The following is a 7,019-nucleotide window of genomic DNA, read 5'->3' as shown; positions in this document are numbered from 1 at the left end:
ATATAAAAGTCTATCCATTTATCCGTGAACATAAGCAAATAATTGAGTAATTTATCGTTTATATTGCTTATCTAGTAATTTGTAAGAATCCGTGAAGGTTTATTGAATAAATAGTAGTTATATAATAATAATTTATTATTATATATCAATATCATTAAAACTGTTTTGATTAGATGTCCTCCTATACTTATATTTGCATAGATTAGTAGCATTTGTTTATATTCTTGTTTGATATACATGACGGACAGTATAATTAACTTTTATATCCTTACCTTAAACTTCTGCCTACTCTGCTGTGTGCGGAAGAGCAGAGGGAACCTAATTAACACCCTGCGGTCCCCATTTTCCGTCGAATCTTGGAGGCTTTGCGTGTCGAGTGGCGGAATTAAATGCCGCGCTTTGTCTCGACACCAGAGCGTAGTTAAATAAATAAATATTTCCCTTCTTCCAGTGGGAATCGAACCCATAACCTGTCGAGGTTATAGTCACATGTTTGTACCCCTGCATTGCGACTGGTCTCTGTATACATATATTGAATGGTTCCTGTTAAAACAATAGCGGTCATTTAGGAAAAATTAAGGAATAACATAGCGAAGCCAGATTCATTAATTTGCAGTATTTACGTGTGCTGAACGTGTATAATTTGCATTACAAAAACGTTACATAAGTTACACTTTAAATCTTAATGTTCTTGACAGCAGGTATTACGTGACTCTCATGGTAACTCGCAAATCTAATTAGATATTCTGAACAAAAAGTCTTGTAAATCCTCACAGTAGTTTCAGTTTGACATCTTTGTTTTATCTCGTTTGTTCTGTTAATAGCATGTATTAGTAATAGCAATTCACACATCACTAAAACTATTAGGTAGAATAATATTGGTTAATTTACATTTCATTTTTAAAAATTTATAATAATAAGCTGGTTTAGAAGTCTTGTCAATATTGTAATAAAAATCTTTGAAAATTTAAGGAAACTTATTTATGTTAAATATATTTAACTACTGCAATATAAAATCAATGTTTAATAGTAATATGATAGAAATTAGAACACCAGAGGCCCATCGTGGCACAGAAGCGTGTGACAGGTTGTGGGTTCGATTCCTACTCTAGTAAATTAAATATTTAATATTTTCACTAGGTTCCCTCTGCCTACCATTCTAAATGCGGGATACAACGTGAAGCTGTAAAAAAAACATAACATAATAAATTGCCTATCAAGGTTCTGTCAGTCCATTCTTCAAGTATCCAGGGCAAACCGCGAGGTGAACTCGACGCCGCGCCCTCAGTGGTAGGTACTCTGACATTGTAATTGGGACAACTGATAATCAGATACCACTTACGTAGTATTTAGCTGTCAGTTCAATTGAAATTTATGGAGAAATGAGCAGAAGAACCACTTGCCCGGACGAATGTTTACAGGTCTTTAGGAATTGCAATTGCGTTGACCTTGAGAGTGAAAGTGGCTGTATGCTCACTTAAAGGCTTTCAAATTGCGAAATTATTTCAGTGAAGTCAGACCCATCAATTATAATATAAAAACATAATGAAGACTGGCGCGAATGTAAAACTTGGGAATTGGCTTACTGCACCCGGGCTGTAAGTTCAATTAATTATTGGATTCCCCAGTTTGGTTATATAGTTATATCACGCGCGGCATTAAGATATGGCACCCAACAAGGAAACTTGAAAAGAAACAATCTAGCGAATCAAAAGGGGCGAGCGACAAAGCCCCTTAATTTTTTAATTATATAGATTCAGAACAGTATAGGTAGATTGTTGATGGAGATTTATTTTCCTCATTTAACAACTTATGGTTCTCATATCGATAATGAAAATTAAAGAGCCTTTAAAAGAAAGACTTTATGGTGACAGTTATTGTTAACTACGACAGGATACATGTATTAACACACAATGCCTTATGTCCTTGTAATAATATATTTCGTGCTTGGATTGGATGTTAAAATTAAAACAGCGAATTTAGGTATCTATACAGAAACAATTTAGAACACATACCACGTATTCTTTCTAATTTATTATTGTCTTTATATAGGTACATATAGCTACTACATTATATATTATAATTTATATAAGAAATATTTTTAGCAAATCTTTCTGTTGTGCCTTATTTATAAGCATCTAATAATAAATAACTGGTTTATTTACAATAATCCTGCCGCCTTAGGATATACCTAAACTAATTTTTAGGTAAATAATTCTACTCATCTCAGAATCATTTTCAGTATTCTTTTTTTACCTTAACGCCGTATTCCGAAATAGCAATAGGGTAGGCAGAGGGAACGAGGGAACCTAGTGCTAAGAACGTTCTCATTAAGAGAACGATTGGGAGAGGAATTTCCTACTTTACGCCGAATTCTGGATTTCATTAACATTTACTTTACTTTTTGTATATGACTTTATTTTGTATGTCATACGATTCCACGTGGCTGATTTTCCGGCTTATTTCATAGTCATTAATTATTATATAGGTTTTATTTGGTCAATGACAAACAACTGGCTTACGCATTCTATAGTAATAATATAAAGTTGCTTTAAACATAAATAAATTAGTGTAATTTAGCTTACACTCTACAATTTAATATTGAAACCTCAATTGTTTATTTTTGAATCAGTAACACAGCACGCGTCATGAAAATTATAAAATCCAAAAGCGTAGTCATAAACTATGTGAAGTGTAGGTTTGTACTTCATTTTTAACGTTAGGTACTTATGCATAATAAAATTCTATATATATGTACCTACATAAAACGAATATAAGAAAACGTTACATGTTAAACAGGAACAAAATAACTATATCATCATCATCATCACCATCAGCCTGTCCTCGTCCACTGCTGGACATAGGCCTCTCCAATGGCACGCCACTGAGCTCGATCTTCAGCTCTTCGCATTCAGCCGTTGCCCGCCACTTTGCGAATATCGTCACCCCATCTAGCTGGAGGACGTCCTACATTACGCTTGCCGAGGCGTGGTCTTCACTCAAGAAGGCACACGACTCAGACAAGACATACCTACACAAAATTGGATGGATGCGTTACTGAAGTTTTTTTTTCAGATTTATGGTGTATTCCTCATGTAGCAGGTTAGGCAGAGGGAGCTTAATGTTAAGAAACTCCCTCCCTTTTCGCCGAAATCTAGAGGCATAGTGTGTTGAGTGGCGGAACTCAATTGCGCGGTTCGCTATTATAAAATCAAATTTGCGTTTTTTTCATTGTAGATTCACTAACACACTGTTAGTTTATAATGTTTAAGGCTTATCGTTTTTCGTTTGAGTTTTCAAATAGCTAATAAATCTTTCCACTTTAAATTTAAATATCTTTGTGTTAAGTGTTTAGTATTCTATCGTCGATGCTAATAAAATTTATTTAGGTTTGTATTCCATACGTTACGAACAATCGTTTGTAATGTATGGTAAGATTGTAATTTATTATAATTAAAATAGCGAAGTAGCTTTTTTATTACCACTAATATTTATTTATTTATTTACCTACTTATATAGGTGCAATTTAAGATCCATTGAGAAGGATTTAATTAAAAATTTTATAATTAATTAATCCCATTATAAAGTGACTTCTTACTTAGTTTCCAATCAATCTCTTGAAACTTTCATATTGCACATTATAATATGTTACGTGTTGCCTAAAAAAACGTGTTAAAAAAAGTTACCAAATGCTGTAAATGCTGATTTTGGTGGACCGTCAATATACCTAAAATATTTGGTTTTATTTTTTATATCTTTAGCATTAGGTGTTGTTAAACAAGCATAGGCGCTTGATCAGGGAGGCCTACGTTCAGCAGTGGACGGCGATAGGCTGATGAAAAAAAAAACAAGCATAATTCAGTAAAGATATGTATATATTTTATAATTAACAATATCTACAATTAAATAGTAAGTATTTTGTACTTTGTACGACATCTTTTCACACTTAATACTGGCAATGCCTTAGAGTTTAATTCAATGCTACAATCTGAAATATGTAATTTCTATTCAGCGAATATTAGTTATAAGTACAATATATCTATTTTATAAAAAAATACTGTATAGTATACTTTATACAAAGTTCGATGACGGTACCCGCTCTGTTTCTAAGATAATAATCTGCATGTTAATTTTATGGAGATTAATATTACCTAAGTATACATGAACGTCACCACATTTCAATTAGCCTGTATTTTTAATGAATTGAAAAACAATCGTTATTGTCTCTTACTTTACACATTACACATACATGTCTGACATGACGTAGCAACCTTACATACCTACATGTATGTATGTATGTAAGGTTGCTACGTCAGATATGTGAATTATACCTGCATATAATCTCGTAATATTTATGTATTTTTGTATTTGTATTGCATTTTTGTATTTGTTGATTCTAATTGTTTTGTAATTTTTATCTATCCTTTTCTTTTGTAATACTTACAAAGAAATTAAAGTGAATACGAAATTAATATTTATTTACTTTTCTTTAGACTACTGTAAAAATTATCTAAAGCTTTTCCTTGTTTTTTTTTTAAAGTAGACGTTGAACATATTTTCCTCCTGCATAAATCCAATACACTGCACCAGGAAACAAATATCTTTATAAACAACATTTGAAAAGTATAAATTTAAAAAGTAGTAAGAAAAATACCTATCCTTTATTTAATAAACCGAATTTTGTTACAAACTTACAAACCAAGCCTTTTTATAGAGGATTAGACAATGCTTCCGATGTGTTGCGATAGAACATAAATTAAGTAATTAACGAGTTTTAAACAATCACCCGTATTGTCATGGAAAGATAAATATGTACAAATAAAAATAATTATGTGCAACAAAACGAAGGCATCCGGCCTGAGTTCTGTCATCCGGCAAGGAGTAGGAGCCCGTAGCCCGTAGATAAAAAGAATAAACAAAAGATTGAACGAGTTTATAGCGACTAGTTAGCGAATACACGTGAACTCTACAATACTCGTATTTTAAGGCGTCAACTCCTTTTGAATTTGTATTTATATTTACCTTTTAATTAAGTAATTCTGTGTCACTTAACACTCTAATTAGGTAGAGCATAGACATAGTACACAAATTCTATTCTACTTCTATTCTATTGCAAACAAAACATACCGGAAATTGCAATAAAACGCGAACGCGAATTCAAATAAAAATAAGAATGGTTCTCCTGAATAGGAATCGAATCCATAACCGTCGTGTTTACAGTCACAACTGCGCCGCGACGGTCTCAAAGAAATGTTAATATAAACATTATGATAAAGTGATAAAAACTATCTATTGAAAGCGGACTTAGGCCAAAGTTAAAGACCAGTGTTATTAATATTTTATTAATTTTTGTAGATAAAATAAACCTACTACTTGTAGATTCAAAGTATATCAAGTTCGTTTATTACTTTAAAATAATTATAATATATTGCGATATAGATGTTATAAAATCTCTGGCTTAATTTGTAAAACGATTACTGTTTAACGGAAAGTTCCTTGTCGTTACAATCAGGTTTATATTAGTGCAATTATAATATTAGCAGATAAGAACTTAAGCCTTAGGGAATTATATCTTTAAAATAAGTTGTATAAGATCTCTTCTCGAGTGATAGAAGTGGCTTTACCGAGAGAAAGTAACAGCCATTTATAGTATTTTATTTTTAATATTTTACGACGTAGATACTTATAAATCTGCTATAGTTAAAATTTAATGACTTATCGACTATTGACTTTTTATTTTCACTTTAATTTTTTATTATTTTTAAAGTAATATCTAAATATAACACTAAATAATACGCTTTTACTTTTTAAATTTGTTTCTCAAATAAATTAAAGCATATTAGTATTATATAACGCACCTTTAGAATTATAGAGACCTTTTAAAAATATAAAGTTTTGGGAAAAGTCAAATAAACATGTGTACAATTACATTTTTGTACAAAAATTAGGCTTACAATTTCTTTGTAGAAGATACAGTAGTAAATGCTTGTTTTTGTGTGTTTTGTGTGTGTTTTTTATATTTTGATTTTTAATCTACATTTATATAAAACTAATATGCTTTTGCCTTTTACTTTATCTAAGAGACTACAGCTTATGGGTTATCAGAAACATCATAATACATATTATATCTACAGCTATTTCTAATCGCAATGACACCCATAAATATATTGCATAAGAATGAAAGAGAGAACTGTCATCATTAGAAATTCTAACATTTGCGTCCAAGTTATAACATAGTGTTTCTGGTTATAGCGATAACGATATAATAACTTTAAATCTGATTAGAATGATCGAGAAAATCATTTATTACAAGGAATTCTATGCAGATTATCTACGTGGTCAAATAATTAAAACTTAAAAATGATACATGTGCCCGAGGTAGGAAACTTTTGTTGCATAGAGACAGACTGTTATGGGGCAGCGGGCAGCGACACAGTTTCTTCAGTTGCAAGCGCATCGAGTGTGGGTTGGATTTCAAATCAAGGAAATGAAAAAAAAAATTTAAAAAAATGAAAAAAAGAAATGAATAATGGCCTCGACACCAGAACAAAGAAAATATTTTATATCGAATCGATCGAACCCACAAAAGTTACACGCTTGTGCCCCTGCACTACGATAGCATGGCCTCATGGCCTGAAGATAAAATTTTTTAAAAAAAATGTATACTCATTAGTATTGAATTTTTCTTTAAATTATATTTTATCTAAATGTAGTGACATCCATCCATGTCATTTATTACATAGAAACTTAATAATTTGCTGCGATATTCTTCTTTTCCATTACATTAAAACTTATTTTTATTTAAATTATTATTTTTGATATTAGCCTAGGTCAAATATCCAGAATAATAAATAATCGATTTATATCACAATGATTGCTCTGTCACAAGGTAAGCTACCGCGTGTAACCTCAGTCTAAATCTATTACGAATACCTTCCGCTACTAAGGACCTTAAGTTAGTGTTGTTTGGTGACATTGAACTTCATTTTGTTTTTATACAATTTGTGTTGATTGATGTT

Source organism: Heliconius melpomene, chromosome 10 (assembly GCF_056956725.1).
Source record: "Heliconius melpomene rosina isolate 202511_hmr_F chromosome 10, ASM5695672v1, whole genome shotgun sequence".
Taxonomy (NCBI): domain Eukaryota; kingdom Metazoa; phylum Arthropoda; class Insecta; order Lepidoptera; family Nymphalidae; genus Heliconius; species Heliconius melpomene.
Note: the sequence above shows the minus strand (reverse complement) of the source record.